Raw genomic sequence first — 19,973 nt, 5'->3', positions numbered from 1 at the left:
GAGAGTTCCAAAGGGTAGGTCAGCCTGCTCCAGAATAGCCAAAATAGGTATAACTAGAAGCTTATGAGACCTCCATAGGCAACACAAACCATAGTTATTAAGGTGGGAAGGACAAAGGAAAACAGGCTATACGATACAGACCCCAAATTGAAAGTCTCAGGGGCAGGTGTTCTGCATTAAAGATATGTTTTCCTATGGTGCTACTTCACACAGAAACAACCTGAGTGAGTGGATAAGGGTATTTATTTACTTCAGGCTGCTTAATGACCTCGCAAGCAGCATGTATAGCAGCAGCAGCAGCAGCACCTATTTATTAGAACCTACCTATTCAACGTCAGGTACGCCAGTAGTCATGTTCCTGATTTGTCACCCTCACGACAGCTTTTCAGGATAGGTTCAGCAATCTTACAGTATAGAAGAGGAAATGGAGGTCCAGCGATGTTAAAAAAAAAAAAAAAAAAAAAAAAAAAAAACCTTTCCAAGGTCAGATAGTATATAAAATGCCTAAAACACAGGTCTGTTTGACTCAGAATCCAAACTTTCACAAGTGTGAGTACATACCTATATATACATCTCTCTCTGTATGCATATGTAATGTGATTTTTGAAGTATGATAATTTGATTATTATATCTATTTGGAAATTTGAACAAATAGCATTTTATAATTATATGTAATTTTTCATGTTTTGCTTTTATGAAAAATGATAAGCTATAAAACCTGATTGATGCAGGTAAGACAATCAGTGTTTCTAAATCCCTCCACTCTTTCCAATGACACATAGGTTATGCAACCTCTGTTTTTAAGAAAAATATGACAATATTAGTTAATGGGACTGTAGGATATATATTTAACTGAGTCACTTGTGTGCAGAACTATCTTCAAGTACAAAGGCTTTGGGATTAAACAAATTTGGGAAGTGATCGGTGAAATTTTACTTCAAAGATTTTCTTTTTCCTAAATAAAAGGGAGTTAAAACTTCTTTAAAAAAAATGAAAAGCAGGCTTCCTTTTAATATTTTCCAGTCAAAAGTATTCTTAGTAAACAAGGGAGACCATACATGAATCAGCTCAGTCTCAGTCGGAATTTTCTTTTAACAATAACCTGTATTTAATAAGCTGGTACCCAGAGTGCGTGCCATGCTGCTTCAAAGTGATAGCAAGACCATGAGGAAGATCAAAGAGGAATGGTCATGGGATCTGAACTGCTAGACTGAGAAAGAGAATTGTATCTGCATGCACACAGCTACTTTTTGTTATGCCTGTATAGGAAAAGGATTCACTTCATTTTCTGTAAGTGCTTCAAGATTTTAATCCAAACTTCCTTTCAGCAGTTGAGATCAAAAACTCTAGACATTGCTGGGTTATGGAAGTGAGAGACAATGTATCTACTAGAAGAGAGGTAGAATCCTACAGATTGTTCCAGGAAGCTTTAGCAGTGATGGACTTAAAATGTGATTGGAATAATTCTAAAGCACCCGACTGTGATGAATAGGTGGGGGTTGTCTGCAAATCCAATCATTCCAGTACCATTTGATGTTGACAGTCATTTCTGCATCCTCTAACCCTCCTAATGACTGGGAGCTTCGCAGATGTTTATGGAATACTGCACGCCATGCATGAAATGACTGTGTGGCAAACAGAGTTTAATTTATACCATTCTTGCCACAGTCCCATCAAAGTGGCTTCAATCTTGCACATACCTAGAGTAGAAAATCGCATGTCCTGTCTTAGTGGTCGTACTGCTTCTCCAGTGCTCTTACTCTTGTTGGTCTCGGTCTTGCTATTTTTGTTGATGGTATGAAGTAGGGAAGGTGACTTGCCCATATACCTGTTAATGAATATCTGCTATATGCCTGTAGTTGAAAACCTTAAGGTAGGCCCCATTTCATTTGGTTAGCAAGACCATATTGAAAAAGAAACAGCTTTAAGAATATGGATGGCTAAACCTTAAGCAGTTTTAAGTCATGCCCATTTTGGTAAACAGTAATTTATCAGATTGTTATCTAACATAGTCATTTGTTGAATATATGTCCCTGAGAAATGGAAAACTTGGTTGGTAGGGAATGCATCACTGAGAATAAGAAATAATGGGAACCAGTGACCAATGCTTGACAAGGCAGAAACTGTGTGTGGAATGGAAAGAAAGGGCTCTGTGCTCCTAACAGAAGAGGAAGGGGCAAACATGAAAAATAGAAAGGACTAATGGTAGGTTTAAATTTCTACCTAAAGTTGTGTTATTGCAATAAAATGATTCATCACACCTGCCTTTATCTTTCCTTGAAAGTCTTAGTTTTTAGATACAGAGTTAATTTAAGAGACACTGCAGTTAAAATATTCACCAGTTATTTATCATTTCTGTAGATGATTGCCTTTATAGTATCATTTCAGGAACGATACAAAAGATCTCTTAATGATTTCTTCAAGAGCTCTTCCATCTTGTCCCTGATGTCTTAAAATTTTTAACACAGCTTTTTATTTTACAACCTGAGATAATTCTTAAAATGAGCTTACCCTAAATAAAGAAGGGCACTCATTATGCTAATTCACATGTATTCATGCTAAAGTGTAAATGACTGATAACTCTTCCATTAACAGAAACAATAAAACAGAGGCAGCAGCAGGCAGTGCCAGAAGGCGTGGGAAAATCTAGAGAAAGAACAGTAAGGACCCAGAAGATGTATTTCACTTATTTCACAATTGTGCCTAAGGCAAACTCTACTTTGAGTAGTTCATAATGTGCCTGAGTCATAATAATGGTTATGAAATTTGGAGCGATTCTCTGACAGTGCAATTTGGCTCAAAAAATCTGAAAAATAGGCTTTATGTGAAGGGAGAGAGTCGTTTGAGTTGTGATATTAATACTCCCTCCCTCTTTTTTCATGAAAGACAAATGCAATTTAGCATAATGAATAATCTCTTCTTATAAATGTATTTTTTCCTTATGAGTCTTCTGCCAATTTGTTGCTTCTTGCCTATGTCTAGAATAATTGTAGACACTGGGTATGAGAAGGGGCTATCAGCTTGTATTTCCTTATTTAGTCAACAGCCTTCTGATAAGTAAACCCACTTGTGTGAGCAGTAAGGGGGCACTGTGTTTCCCCTGTGGGTGTCTGTTATGAACACAGCTTTAAGATTTTTTTTTAATCCTCCTGGAAACTGACAAAAAAATAGGAAATGGAAACTCTTGAAAATCTACCTATTAGTTAAGTTCTCTGATTTGGTTGCTTTTGGCTTTTGCCAGAGTTTTCACAATGAATCCTTTTTAAGGCATATTATTCTCTCCACATCAGTGATGTGTAACTTTGTTTCTTTCAGGGAATGCACCCTATCTAAGAGTGAAAAGAATGTGGAATTTTCAGCCCAACAGTTCTGTGTTCAGTATTTGGTTCTGTCCTTCCTAGTTGATTAACCTGGAGGAAGTTATTTTATCTCTGTGATCCTCAGTCTCCTCTTGAGTAAAAACAAAGCTAATGAGTCCTATGCAGTGATAATTACAAAGCATTACAGTTAAAATGCAATGGCTAATGGAAACCAGATGTGCAGAAGGAGTCTTATCCAGGTGAGGGCAAGCCATTATGTCTCACTAAGTGACATTCACCCTAGGAACTAATCTGACCTGCTTTCCTGCTGGCTCAGAATTTTGTTTTCTTGAACTTACTGGTTACCTATGGATTGACTCAAATTATCCGTCTAAACCTACGTGCCAGTAGAGCCTAAACTACATATATATGTCAACATGCCGGTATATTAATCTACAATAGGGAAAACAACTATCAAACACACCAGATGTTAGTATCAATCTAAATAGCACATTCTCTAAAAAGAAAGCCACATGTTAAAAGTGTATAATCATGTTTGCCCATTAAGTATTAAATGAGAAAAGTAGATGCCTTTTATATATTTCAGATGTTTGCCTTTTGGCTCTGATAGCTTGCTTGACTCAAATCTCTGTAACACATATGTATGTCAGGTGGGTAGCAATTCAAGGAGGTCTGTCACTGGCCACCACCTCCCTCATGGTACTGGGGTGGGGCCTGCCAATGTTTCCATGTATCACTATGTTTGTTGTTTGTTCAAGCTCTGTGGCTGAAGCAGTCTAAATTTTCCTCTGCCTGATCACAACCTTGCTCAGAACAGAGCATACTCTACATGATTCAGTTTCTCAATTGTGATAACATTCCTGTCCTGTATCCTTGAAATTTTTTCCTCAGTTCACTGGTGTCATAGGTAAGAATATTCCTGATTGTTCCATTCATGAATTTGTAAGAAATATCTGGCACATCCATTTTGTATGGATTTTAATAGCTTACTTCCCCAAAGATGATATTATATCCACTATTATTAGTGACCCTCACCATTGTCTCCACACACCAAATTTTTATATGAAGCTAAAATGCTTTGGACAGTAACTGGTAAATAGTACATGTTCGGTGATAATAGTTATCAGAAGAATTGTTATTTTCCTATGGGAGATGATAAAATAGCATTTTAATTCCCTACACTGAAATCACCACATACGGCTGATCTCCTATGCTGTGGGTAAATTGGGCAACAGTTTAACATAATCTGGTATGAAAGGTGACTAGTAATTCTGTTTATCTAAAACTTACTACTTTCCTGATCTTCCAGCAATACCTAACACCCCCTCCCTTTAAGATGCCCCTTCTAAGCCAAAACCTAAGTCTCAAAGCATCTTTGTGAATAGTAGCACGTTGACCTGTGAGTGTGTTTGCTTAGTAATATTGGCCTCTGAATCAGCACAGTGCTGCAATGAAGGTGATAACAAGCAAGCCTGGGCTAGACCTGTTGAATTACATTACTTCCTGAAAGTTGCTTAACCTCTCTGTGCCTCAGTTTTGTTATCTATAAAACAGGGAAAATAAGAGTACCTCCACTAGAGGGTTCTGTGGAAATTAAATATTGCAGAGTGCTGAGCGCATATAGTTTTGGAACATAGAAAATTGTTCAACATATTAACTTCTATTGTACTATTTTTATTAGTAATTATTATTTGCAGTTGTAAAATTCTGGGTATGATTATGAGAAGGTAGGGAATACTAGAAGGGAACTAGATGGGTGTAAAGGGCACTAAAAATGCCCATTGCACAAATCTGGTTAGTGTGTGGCCTGCCCCATGACTTAAGGATAAATGCTATAAAAAGTTGATGGTTTTAATAGAAAGAGCAGTTAATTGAGAGTTAATCTTTTTGTTTTGTTTTGTTTTAAGTTTATTTATTTATTTTGAGGGAGGGAGAGCAAGCAGGATAGGGGCAGAGAGAGAGGAGAGAGAGAATCCAAGCTGGCCCCGCATTGTCAGCGTGGAGCCTGGTGCAGACTCAAGCTCACAAACCCTGAGATCATGGCCTGAGCTGAAACCAAGAGCCAGACATTTAACCGACTGAGCCACCCAGGCACCCCTAGAGTTAATCTATTGACAGTAGAAGATAAAATGGTGCTGTTTTCAAATGATGAAAGTAAACAAAGCTAGCCAACTCAGAGCCATATGCCAAGGAAGTTATTATACTCCAGAATCTGATCCTCTTCTTCAAAAAGTCTTACAAATTGCAAGACAGAACCATGTTAACCAAAAGGTACACTCAAAAGAAATAAGTCTCAGAATGCCATGATATTAATATACTCTGGGATCCACAATCATGAACCGAAATACGTACAACCACTATGATCAGCATTGTGTCTGTGATCAAACCACATAGGAGGTTAACTCATAGAGGGAAACTGCTGTGTTAATCCTCGAGGGCAAATCACAGTCCGTAACCAGAAACACTGGTAGTCCATTAGACAAGTGCATTCTATCTATTAAGTCATTGACTCGAATCTGATAGAATGTGTATGAGAACCACCTTGGAGCTTTTTGAAAACACATTTATTAACCTCTGGATACAGACAACAGTTACAGAGGGATGTAACACCATACTGTAGGTATAGTGACATCGGCCATCAAATAGAACAAACTTGACTGATGAGACTTGCACAAAAATAAAGAGAGTTACACAACAATTAAATGTCATCAGAAAAATGAATTACTTTGTGGCCATCTTGCAGAAGAGAAAATCTTGACAAGATGTCTAAAATATTTTAAGACGATGGACTACTAAAACCTAAGAAAGATGCAGGAGATGTTTACTCGTGAATGTAGCTGATGGACTGATAGCTGATCTAAAGGATTCTTACTTGAAAAAGCTTACCAAATAAACATATGGGAGAAATTAATTGGAGGTGGAAGATGGGAGGAACGGCACTTAGAGGAGGACTATGACCCATATTCATTTTGTACAATTTTATTCTCTTGATCCACCTCCCCCACCACCACAGTAATATAAACAGTACTTTGGAAAACAGTGAACAGAAACTGTGCTAACGACTGGCAGCTGCTCATCTCATGCATGTTTCTGATTGTACATTGTTACTCACCATCACTGTTTACTCTGTTTACTATGAACTACAATTTTCTGATTGGGGGGGAAATTTTCCAGAAACAATACTCTTTTGGGGAGTAAAGTGCATGCTGCTGTTTCCTGTTTTGCAAAGATTGGCTTAAAGTGGTAGGCTCATTTGTGAAGCAAATGTGTAAGTTTTGCTTTGGAGTAGATAGGCCAATCTGGGTAAGAGTAGTCAACATTACAGGCCAAGGTCTAGGTACAGGATATGCCCTTGTCGGCTCAACTGGAAAATAGGTCAACAGGTTTCTCATCTTAGAATTTTCCCCCACATTTCATTATAAAGCAATTTTCTTTGTTATTTTTTTTCCTGTAAATTATATAATAGGACACAGCTGGTTGTATACCCCATATATGCTGATACAGTGTTGTATATAAATTGCTGCATAAAAACATGCCAAATGGGCAAAAAATACAACATGAGCAAAATTATCAGATTAGATTGGCAGATGCTTATATTAAACATGTCTGTTTACATTGTGTATAAAAGGTTTTCATGGGCTTTGATTTTAGATTCAGTAGAGCATCTCTGTTTCTTTTATGAGATCTAAATTACACTAGTTATTACCGGTTTTAGAAAATGTAAGTTAAATTACAGAAATAATCATATGCTTTTGCTATTTATTTTTTCCCATTACAAATCATATCACAAATGTAGTAATAATATATTCCAGGAGCCTGGCTATGACCAGTCACTCTTAACCACAGGTAGCATCACTATGATCCTAGTTGCTTTGCATTTGGGAATAAACAAAACAAAATTAAAAATAAATTTGTAATAATTTGTATCCAAGTATCACAGTTTACAAGTTACTTAAGGACAGAAAATGAAATAAAAGGGCACATTTACACTGAGGGCACATTGTTTGTCTATTAGTGTGCCATAGTTTAGTTAATTACATAGACTCAAACCAAAATTTTTAAAAACTTTTAGTAATCTGGCATAGTATATTCCAAGAAAACAGGCCTATTCATATATATAAATAAAGTACACATATATTTACATATATATATATAATGCATACATACATATATATGTATATTTATATATATATACATATCATTTTATCTCATGCCCACATATATATACAAATAATATATATACATACAAATATATGTGTGTATATATATACAAATAATCATATCTCAATTTAAAGTAAGTTCAACAATGCAAGATCTAATTAACAAGCATATCAACATGAGGCAATGAGCAAGTATTTCTTGTGGCCTATATGGAAAGTAAGAAAGCTTTTGATGCCCATTCTAGAACCATATATTCTTAATAACATCCATTCAAATAACACCTCTGGAATTGTTCATTTATCAGATTTATAGGTTTATCAGATTTATAGGGGCCTAGACAGAACTTACTATTGCAAGACCAAGCTCTCAAAAAGACTCTAGAACCCTGTTTCGTGTATAAAAATGTATAGGTGAGAAAGCATGAATAATTATGCTAAAATATTTACATTGATTTCTTATTTAATCTGTAGAGACTAAAAGAAAGTTCATATGCAGATGACTAGATATTCAAACCATTCTGTCTTTTGGTAATAAGAAATAGGAATCCTAACCTGGGGTGCCTGGGTGGCTCAGTCAGATAAGTGTCCAACTCTTGATTTCAGCTCAGGTCTTGATCTCATAGTTTGTGAGATCAAACCCCATATTGGGCTCTGTGCCGACAGCATGGAGCCTGATGGTGATTCTCTCTCTCCCTCTCTCTCTCTCTCTGATCCTCCCTTACTCTCATGTGGCTCTCTCTGAATGAATGAATGAATGAATGAATGAATGAATAAATAAATCCTCTCTCTAGAGGTTTACCTATATCATTCACACCATTGATTTTTAGGAAAATTGTCTTGAAGTGTAATATACTTACTGAAAGTTGTATACCATATTTATCAACTCAATGACTTTTTAAAAGAGGACACAGGTGCCTGGGTGACTCAGTCAGTTAGGCTTCCGACTTCGATTCAGGTCATGATCTCTCAGTCTGTGGGTTTGAGCCCCGCGTCGGGCTCTGTACTGACAGCTCAGAGCCTGGAGCCTGCTTCACATTCTGTGTATTCCTCTCTCTCTGCCCCTTCCCTTCTCACTCTCTGTCTCTCTCAAAAATAAATAAACGTTAAAAAAAAATGAAAAGAGGACACATCTGTGTAACTTCAGTCCTGATGGAGAAATAGAATATTACCATAAGCCCAGAAATCTACCTGTGTTCCCTATCAGTCCTATGAATCTCACCCTGTTAATAACCACTTTCCTGAGTTATTTCAACATTGGTTTGCTTCATATGCTTTTGAAGATAAAGAAATGATTATAGTGAGTACTCTTTTTTGTTTTTTTTTAAATTTAACAGTATGTTTTTGAAATTCATCCAGGTTATAGAGTAAAACAAATTGATTTCATTCCATTTGTTTATAGAATACCATTAGATAAATATGCCATAATTGATTCATTCTATTGTTTAAAAGTATTGTAAATTACACTGCTATGGACATCTTTTCATATGTCTTATGGTGCTTAAATATACAACTTTCTGTTTGGTATATACCTAAGCATGGAATTGTAAGGAGATGGAATTTACAACAATTGACTTTTACCAATTAACATTCACACCAGCAAAGTATTAGGATTCCAGTTAAACCATATTTTTACCCACACTTGATATCTTCAAGCTTATATTTTAGCCATTCCAGCAAATCTGTTCCCATTAAAGTTTTAATTTATCTCTTTCTGATGATTAACTGTACCGAGAGTCTTTTTTTGTTGTTGGCTATATTTCGTTCCCGTCTTTTCACTCTGTTAATAGCTACTTTTCTTTTTTTTTTCCCCCAGAAAGAGAGGCATGATGAATTGAAGTTTCTAATGTTAATGAAATACAATTTTTCAGTCTTTCCTTTATGGTCAGTGACTTAGGATCTAGATAAAGAAATACCTTTTCATGCCACAGTTAGAAATTAGTTACTTTTGTGATCTTCTAAAAAATTATCATTTTAGATTCATATGCAAGTCTAAAAACTATCTGTAATTTATTTTTATGTATAATTTAAAATAAAAAAGATTCATTTTTATATTTGTTTTGGACTGACCCAGCACAACTAATGGAAAAGACCATCCTTTTCCCATTTTAGTAGTAAAAGGTCTAAAAAATTACTATTTTTTCCTATTCATTTATAAGAACAACACTTTATTAATTACTGTGGGTTTGTAGTATGGTAAAGTTTGATGTCTGATAGCATAAGTTGCTGAGTTTGTTCATATTCAAAATTATCTTAGCTAATGCTCAATTTGTTTTAATGCTTTAAGTTTTTCATTGGTGTTTTGTAGAAAGTTATGTTGAGGTTTTCCATATCTCTTGCAGATTTTTAAAAAGATGCTTGATGTTTTATGCTCTTAGTGTAAACATTTAAATATATATATAGATTTATATATATATGGAGAGAGAGAGAGAGAGAGAGAGAGATTTTTTAAATGTTTATTTTAGAGACAGAAACAGAGCATGAACAGAGCAGGGGCAGAGAGAGAGGCAGACACAGAATATGAAACAGGCTCCAGGCTCTGAGCTGTCAGCACAGAGCCCAATGTGGGGCTTGAACCATGAACTGTGAGATCATGACCTGAGCCGAAGTCGTACGCCTAACTGACTGAGCCACCCAGGTGCCCCAAAATATCTTTATATTTTTAGAGAAATTTTAGGTTAATTGCAGAAGTGAGTGGAAGACACAGATTTTTCATATATCCTCTATCCCCACACATGTATAGTCCTCCACATTATGAACATTTCCAGCAACAGAGTGGTACATTGGTTGTAATTGATCAGCCTACATTGACAGATTATTCTCACCCAAAGGCCATAGTTTATATTATGGTTCACACTTGACTCTGTACATTCTGCTGGTTTGGGCAAGTGTATAATGACATGTATCCACCACTATAGTATCATACAGAGTATTTTAACTGCCCTAAAATTCCTCTGTGCTCTGCCATAAGTGTTAAGTTTTCAATTTTGGTTGTGTGTTGCTTGTATATGGAAATATATTTGATTTTTGTATCCTGACATTCTCCTTTGCAAACTACCTAAATTTACTTACTAATAATTAGATTCCTTTAGATTTTTTATGCACATAATTATTTTTTCAGAATGACAGTATTCTTTCTTTCAAGTCCTTACATTTTGATTTCTCCTTCTTATTATTAAACTGATAATTCCAGTACAATGTTGAATGGAAGTGGTGCATCCAGTATTTTAAAAATTCATTTCTGAAGACAGTGTGTGGAAAAAAATAGAGGTTCTTGAGTATGATGTTTTCCTCCAGGGAGGACTTAGTTTTCTTCTGGCAGGCAATTAGAGAAAAGGCAATCAGAGTTTGAGATGGTGTAAGTCTGTGCTTCAGTCTTTTGAGGTCTAAACTATTTCCACTTTGCACATATATTTCAAGCACAGCCCTCAGGGCTCTCAACTGAAAGCCTAGAAGGAGGATGTTTGGCAGATTTCCTCCTTTTTGGCATTTTCAAACTCCAGCTTTTGTGGCCACAGGAAAGCGAGAGTACCAAAAGTGCTGTTATGTTTCCTTCCTTCTTAGATGCAGTTTTCTCATTGGATTCTTAATCTCTTCCCCACTGACTTGGAAATTGACAAATAGCTTGAGGGGAAAAATAATGCTAAACTCTGCAATCCTTTATTGCTCTGGGATCTTGGCCCCCCAAGACATGGCCTCCTTGGTAAACTTGAAATGCAGTTTTATACCTGTATCCCTGTCAGATCACAGAAAGTCCTAAACTGAAGGCACCGTCCCTCATCCCAGACAGCTTAAGGCTCAGCAAATAGCTCAATACAAAAACTGACAATGTTTGCTCATCTTGGAGCTTTTTCTTTTATTCGGAAAACTTGGTTCCTCAAGTCCTGGTTGCCTTGGATGTTCCCATGTTCTCAACAGCTTCTGTTAGCTGTTTTCTTTGGGGTTTGATTGTTGTTGTTGTTGTTTAATTTGATGGAGCTTCTGAGATTGATCTAAGTTGAAAGATTTGGCTGATTGATGCGACTGTACACTATATGGAAACGTGTGTATGTGTTTAATGATATGCAAATATACAGTAAGTGAAAATTAGATAATAAGGAAAATAATTCTAAAATTTAATATGTATATAAGTAATTATAAAATTATAATATATAAATGCCTATTACCATTGATTTCTTCCTTTTTTCCAATATTTTATATTTTTTAATAAATTTTTTTAACGTTTATTTATTTTTGAGACAGAGACAGACAGAGCATGAACAGGGGAGGGTCAGAGAGAGAGGGAGACACAGAATCCAAAGCAGGGTCCAGGCTCCGAGCTGTCAGCACAGAGCCCGACGCGGGGCTCGAACTCACAGACCGTGAGATCATGACCTGAGCTGAAGTCAGACGCTTAACCTACTGAGCCACCCAGGTGCCCCTCCGATATTTTATTAGGAAGTACTCAAACACATAACAAAGTTGGAGAAATTGACAGAGAATCTGTATGCCCACCTCCCAACTTAATATGATGGAAGTATAGTTGACATACAATATTATATTAGTATCACGTGTACAGCATATTGATTCAACATTTATATACGTTATGAAATGATCACTGCTGTAAGTCTACTTATTGCCACCATACAAAGTTACTACAATATTATTAACTATATTTCCCATGTTGTCCTTTACATCCATCGGGCTTATTTATTTTATAACTGGAAGTTTGTACCTTTCAATTCCCTTAACCTATCTCGCCCATCCCCTGACCCCATCTCTTCTGGCAACCACCAGTTCTGTGTTTCATTTTGCTTGTTGGTTTGTTTGTTTTTTAAATTCCACATATAAGTGAAATCATACAGTGCTTGTCTTTCTCGGACCTATTTCATACAGCATTATACTTAGGTCCATCTGTGTCATCACAAATGGCGAGATTTCATTCTTGTGGCAGCCATTCATTTTATGGCTGAGTCACAGACACACACACACACACACACACACACACACACACACACACCATCTTCTCAAACTTTACCATTAATATTTAACTATAATCTTTAAGAAAAAAACATCAACACATTTGTACCTATGCATCCATATCTCCGTCACTCTATTAGTTCATCCTATTTTGGGTGAATTTCACACTAAATTTCAGACATCAATATACTATGTACTAAATTGTTCAGCTGGCACATCATTAGAGTCCAAGATTTGTGTGCAATGTGTATTTTTTTAATTAAAATTTACATGCAATAAAACAAGTATTGATGTCTCATAAGTATAGATTCACTGAGTTTTGCTAAGTACAAATTAACTCTGTAACCCAAAACCCTGTCAAAGATTCAATAGAACGTTTGCATCCGTCAGTCTAGAAAGTGTCCTTATGTTTGATTTCTGTCAATTTCCATTTACACCCTCCAGAGACAAATATTGTTTGGGTTTATTTTTTCAGTGAAGAACATTTTTTTCTTGTTCTGGAGTTTCATATAAATTGAAGCATATATTATGTACTTTTATCTCATTTTAAATACATAAAAAAGTATAATGTGTGTATATATGAATACCTATATCTAAAGGTCCAAGTTGCTTGGTCTGTCTTCTTTTTATTGCTGGATAGTATTCTACTGTATAAATATGCAATAGGTTTCTTATAAACTTTTCAGTTGATGTATACCTAGGACATTTATAATACTTGGCTGTCAGGGATCGACTATTTTGGACATTATTATAAAATTCATTTATGTACATACATAACATTTTTATTTGTCTTGGTTAAAACTAAAGATATTATTTAACATTTCTATTAACAAAACACTAGAGTTTTAGTTGTTGCACGTTCATGGCATATTTGTTGTATGTTACCTTTCAGTTTTAGCCATTCTAGTAGGTATGAAGTTTTATCTCTTTGTGATTGATATGTGCATTTCTCTAATGAATAACAACATTGAAATTTTTTTTCCTGTGCCTGTGGGCCATTCCTATATCTCCCTTTCTGCAAGGTCTGTTAAAATATTTTGCTTATTTTAGGGAAGGAGGTTTCTTTTTTATTATTGTGTTATAAGTGTTTTATATATGTCATGTAGGCATGACATTTATATATATTTACATAATATATATATATATAATTTCTCCAAGTTTGTAGCTTATTAACTTTATTAACAATGTCTTTAGAGAATGTACAGCTTATTTAGTTTGGTACAGTCTAACTTCTTCTTTCCTATTAAATTTCTTGCCTTCTATAATCCATATAAAAACATTTGCCTACTCCAAATGATGAAGATATTTGTCTATGGTTTCTTGTAAAGGTTTACAGTTTACACTTTGTAATAAGATCGCTGATGAATCCTGAATTATTTTTGTGTACTGTAGGAGATAATGATATTTCTTTATTTTGTCAGTATTCACTTTTTCCAGAACTATTTTTTGGAAGGAGTTTCTTTTCTGAAATGGAATGATTTAGTACCTTTCTTAAAAAAAATGACCATTTGTGTGAAACAATTTCTGGACTTTTTTTTTTCCATTTATCTATTCAGCAGTATTTATTTCAGTATCATACTGTGTTGATTACTGTAGCTTTATTTTTAGTCTTGATGTCAAGTAGTGGAAGTCTTTCCACATTATTCGTTTATTTGAAGATTGTTTTAGATATTTTAGTCATTTGCAATGTCATATGAATTTAAGAATTAGCATGACAAGTTTTATAAAATAGGCTTTTGGGATCATGATTCAGATTGTTCTCATGGATCAATTTGGGGAAAAATACATGTCAACAATGTTGAGTTTTAAAACCCATGAATACAGTACACTGTCCCATCCATTTAGATTCTTCTTTATTTTCTCCCAGCAATGCTTTTTAATTTTCTGGGAAGAGATCTGTTAATTTATATTTAACCTAAATGTTTTACAATTTTTGGAAACTATTGTAAGATAAATCTTTAAACTTTGATTTACAAGTTATCTCTTGCTGGCATATTAGAAGACAATTGACTTTTTTAACCTTGGATCCTAAGATATTAATTTTAAAAGTTGTTTTGTCAATACTTTAGGATTTTCTTTGTAAATGCTTATTTCATCAGCAAATAAAAACAGTTTGTTTCATTCTTTGGAATCTTGATAACTTTTATGTTAATGAATTATATTTAGAGCTAAGACACCCAGGACAATGTTGTAGGAACTAGTGAGAGTGGGCATCCTTGCCCTTGACCCTGATTGCAGGGGTGTTGGCTGTAGTTCTAAAGAAACAAATAGATGCTCTTTATCACATTGAGGAAGTTTCCTTCTATTAATAGTGGGTTAAGAGGTGTTGGTTGTTGTTGTTAATCATAAATCTGAATTTTATCAATATATTTTATTTACCTATTGTGTTTTTAGTGCTTCGTTCTGTTATATGGTAAATTACATTATTTTTCAATAATGAAGCCGGTTTGGCCTTCCTGATAAACTCTACTAGATTTTGCTGTATTACCCTAGTATATATTTATTGGTTTGACTTTCTAATAATGTGAAATAACTTGATCTATTTTCATGAAAGATGGAGGGCTGTAATTGTCTTATTTTGTACTATTTTTGACAGATTTCGGTATTGAAATTACACTCTCCTCATAAATATGGTTGGGAAGTGTTCTTTCTCAAGTTTCAATAAGATTTTGTATAAAATAGATTTTATTTTTACCTTAAAATTTGGGCAGAATTCAATTCTGCACCTGGAATTTTCTTTGTGGATCTTTTAAAAAATATCTGCTGTAACAAATCCCATTTTTTTTATACTAAGCGATCTATCTTTTCCATTTAAATTGGTCTTATTTTTGTAATTTTAAGGGATTATTTTCACATTATCTAGATTGTCAAATTTGTGGTAATGAAATTGTTCATAATTATTTCATCCATTTGATGTCTTTTGTCTATAATTTTACTAATGGTAACATTTCTTTCATTCCTGATACTGATAATTGTGTGTTCTCTCACTCACTTACACTCTTTTATCCCCTTGATTAGTCTGGCTGAACTAAGTAGTTGTGTTGTGATTCTTTTCAAAATTCTTTGCAAAAAATTACTTGTGGCGTATAAAATTTTCTTTCTTTAGCTTATATCTTTATTATCTCTTTCCGTTGGCTTCTTGTAGTTTGCATTTCTTTATTTTTTTCTAAATACTTAAAGTAAAACTATAGGTCATCATTTTAAAATATTTCTTATTTTCTAAAGTAAACCTTAAATGCTATAAATTTTCCTCAAAGCACTGCTTTACTGGCATCCTAAATTTTTATATGCTTTTATTATAAATAACAAAATATTTTCAGTTTAAAATACTTTATTTTTCATTATTATTTTTTATTATTTGACCCTTGATATTTAAGGAATGTGTTGTTTAGGGACACCCAGGTGGCTCAGTCAGTTAAGCAACTGGCTTTGGCTCAAGTCATGATCTCGCAGTCCATGGGTTAAAGCCCCATGTCAGGCTCTGTGCGGACAGCTCAGAGCCTGGAGCCTGCTTCACATTCTGCGTCTACCTCTCTCTGCCCCTCCTCTACTCATGCGCTGTCTGTCTGTCTCTCTCTCTCTCAAAAATAAACATTAAAATTTAAAAAAAAAGTGTGTTGCTTAATATAGAAATAGTTGAGCATTCTTAAATATGCTGTTTTTAAAAAATTAATTCCTTTGTAGTAGCAACATACTCTATACAGATGCAATTTTTAAAACTTAAGTTTCTTGTATGAGACAACAGATTTGACTATTTAGAGAATACACTACATACAATTAAGAAATGTATTTTCTGCAGTTGGTGTATTTTATAAGTTGAAAAAAATATTAGCTGAATATGGTTGCTAGTACTATTGAAATCATCTCCATTTTTACTGTTTTTTGTTTGTTTTGTTTTGTTTTTATGTTCTATTTAGTGCTGAGAATTCTGTTTAAATCTCTGGCTATATGTTTGGTATTATCTTTTCCTATTTTTAATTCAGTTAATTTGTATCTCACATATGTTGAATTTCCATCACTAGATGTGCTCATACTTAAAATTATTATATCATCTTCATGAATTAAATCTTTTATCATTTTTAAATGTCTTTTCTACAGTAATATTTTTTGTCCTGAATTTTTTTCCTGCTCTTAATTTAGCCATTTAGTCTACTTGCTTACTCTTTGCATAATGTCTATTACCGTCTATTTGCTTTTAACCTTTTTATTTAAGTTATATTTGTAGATTTGTATTACATATGCATTATTTATAATGTACAACATACATTATATTATTGAGTCTTTCTTGTGTGTGTATTTTGACAATTTCTGACTTTTACTGACAGCATTTAGTTCATTAACATTTTATATAATTTTGTCATGATTGTTCTTTACTTTGTCCCTCTGATCTTTGATTGTTCCCCCTTTCTGCTTTTTAAAAGTATTAAAGTATATTTTAAGGAAAAAAGTGGCAGCCCTCACACCATGGAGTTTGCTTTGTTTATCCAGAGCTTTAGTGTGGTGGTCTTGGCAGCCAGTCCTGGTGATTCAGTCCACAGTTGTAGTTCCAGTGAGGGTTAAGAAACATTTCACACCTCCTACTTATGAACCCAAATACAAATCAGAAATGGAGTTTATAAAACATGCCCGGAAAGCAGGACTGGTCACTCCTCCAGAATGTTTGGAGCATCCCCTACGCTTAGCCTGTACGGCTGGTATCTTTGACATCGTTGTTCCTCAAGAGGGTGATACTCACTTGTCCTCTTTCAAAGGAACGATTGGCACAGAGAAGTGAGAGATTGAAGAAGAGATTGGCATCAAAATTCTCAATATGGAGGATTAGAGAACGTAATCCTAATCCTGAAAAAGCTAAGGATATCTTTACTGAAGCTCACCTTTGTCTAAATAACTCAGACCATGACTGGCTTCACACTTTGGTGACTGAAAAAATTTTTTTTTTTTTCCGGACATGGTCTGGGACATCAAATATATGACTATCTGCTGGAGCTTCATAGGATCTTTAGATCCACGCCTGGTGATTCAACTTCACTCTTCAAGTCTATTGCACCAGAGCAACATGTATGGCCAGCTCATCATCTGCATGCACACCCAGCATACTCTGGCCATTTATGACCATTTTGGTAGGTTGGTGTATGGACAGGAAGATGTGCTCAGGGATATCCTGGAGTATGTTGGGTTTGAAAAGCCCCTGGTAAAGCCCTATGGATCTGGAGAATGCATGGCAAGATCATCCCCCATGGGTACCCCCTAAGCAGCCTGCCCTTAAGGCAGTGATGATCCCTGGGCCTCAGCTAAAACCCTGGGAAGACTAGGAAGTGCCACAAGGAGAGGCCCATAAGCTTCAGCTATCCTGATGGCAAAAATGACTCTAGGGGTGACACATGGACAATGACGCAGATGGAAGCTGTGGAGTCTGGGAGCTCTGAAGTCAGTCATCTCTCCATGATGTCATAGAAAGATCTACCTTTGTCCGGTCCTGTCCTGCTTAGGTGTTTTTAGCTGTCTGCTTGGCAACCACAGCTGATGGCTGGGCCCACATGGGTGGCTGATAGACATAGCCATGAACCAATTCTTCTTCTTCCTTTTGAAATTGTATGTCTGACTTCTGAGTCTCAAGCAAAGTATGATGCAGATACTTTTTTTATCCTGCAGCAGAGACTGATAGGAGAAAACTGGCAGAATTCTCTTTTTAATTAAAAGCCAGGGATAAGGGGTTTACATAAAACACTATTAGGGTATTGGACAAACTGTGGTGGGCTCTGTACCTTTCCTGGGGTTTAGGTTGGAAGTAGATCAGCCTTCAGATGGCAGAAGTGGAAGATAGACTGAACTGTGAGTGATGTGACTTCCAGGAAATCCCGACTTGGGAAAAATAATTAGTGTTCATTGAAGAGGGTCCTTTCTTGTTTACTGACTCACATGATCAGCATTTATATCTCATAGAATATAAATTCAAAGAAATCCTTTATCTTTCAAAAAGATTTAAAAAATAAAATTATTTATTTAAGTATATGTTAAGAATTCTATGTTAATATTTTGTTATACATTTTGCATTGTCTCATGTGGTTGCTCTTGGGATTGCAGTGTACCTCCTTTCATAGTTGGTATGGAATTAATATCGTTTCATATAAAATAAGGTAATAGTACAGCTTTATAAGTCTAACTCCATTTCCTCCATGTTATAGTTGTTGTATGTATAGTATCTATATCTATATAAAAAACCATATATATAAATGTTTATTTTGAGAGGGGAGCATGTGCACACAGGCACAAGAACAGGGGTGGGACAGAGAGAGGGAGAGAAGGAGTGAGTCAGCACGGAGCCTGATGTGGGGCTCGAACTTATGAACTGTGAGATCATGACCTGAGCCAAAGTCAGGCACTTAACCAACTGAGCCACCCAGATGCCCCTATACTTTCTTTCAAAGCAATTAATAGGGGGAAAAAAAAGTTTGTTTTGTTTTTTAACATTTGCCCAGATATTTACTATCTTTTGATCCTTTGTTCTTTCCTAAGGATCTATGTATCCATCTGTTAACTTTTTTTTAAGGGGATTTATTTATTTTGAGAGAAGGAGAGAGAGTGAGTAAGAGGGGCAGGGAGGGAGACAGTATCCCAAGCAAGCCCTACAGTCAGTGCATAGCCCAATGCAGTACTTGAACCCATGAACCATGAGATCATGACCTGAGCAGAAACCAAGAGTCAGATGCTTAAATGATTGAGCCACCCAGTGACCCCCTATCCATCTGTGTTCAACTTCTGTTAGCCAGAAAAACTCTTTGTCTTTCTTGTATTTGATATCTGCTGGCAATGAGTTCTGACAGCTTTTCTCTTTTCTAATCTGAAAATGTATTTATTTATTATTCTTGATATGTGTATTGGCTTAATATAGATGTCTAGATGGACAGAGTTTTTCCTTTTAATATTTTAAATTTGTTTCACTGTCTTCTGATATCCACACTTTCTGATGAGAAGTTAGCAAAATTCAAATTTTGTCCTAAAATTAAGATGTTATTTTTTCTCTAGCTGCTTTTAAGACTTTGTTTCTCTTTGGTTTTCAGCATTTTCATTTTGATGCATTTACAGTTTTTTTTTTTTTAAATTCCCATTTCTGCTTATAGTTTAAGGAGCTTCTCAAATCTATAAATTTATAACTTTCACCGATTAAAATATTTTTTTCTACTCAGTTCTATCCTGTTTTTCTGAGATTCCAATTACACATATTTTAAACCTTTTAAAACTTTTCTTCAGGTCTTAGTTGATTTTTTTCCCCAATGATTTTTCTCTCTGTAATTCAAATTGAATAATTACTATCAATCTACACATTCATTGACTTTTCCTTTATTTCCTCTACTAGGCTGTTAAGCACATCCAGTAATGTTTAAATTTCAGTTGTCTCAGAATTTCCATTTTGTTATCTATCAGTTTTATTTCTTTTTTTAATGTTTATTATTGAGAGGGACAGAGTGTGAGTGGGGGAGGGGCAGAGAGAGATGGAGATAGAGAATCTGAAGCAGGCTCTAGGTCTGACCTGTCA

General features: G+C 35.1%; 1 pseudogene; it reads left to right on the top strand.

Moving 5' to 3' along the window:
• Window positions 1–280: 280 nt before the first annotated feature.
• On the top strand, window positions 281–18,156 carry LOC106969266 (39S ribosomal protein L45, mitochondrial-like; annotated as a pseudogene).
• Window positions 18,157–19,973: the final 1,817 nt, after the last annotated feature.

The sequence above is a fragment of the Acinonyx jubatus genome, chromosome A1, assembly GCF_027475565.1.
Source record: "Acinonyx jubatus isolate Ajub_Pintada_27869175 chromosome A1, VMU_Ajub_asm_v1.0, whole genome shotgun sequence".
Lineage (NCBI taxonomy): Eukaryota > Metazoa > Chordata > Mammalia > Carnivora > Felidae > Acinonyx > Acinonyx jubatus.
The sequence above is the reverse complement of the archived record's forward strand: the minus strand, read 5'-3'. Positions and strand labels throughout refer to the sequence as shown.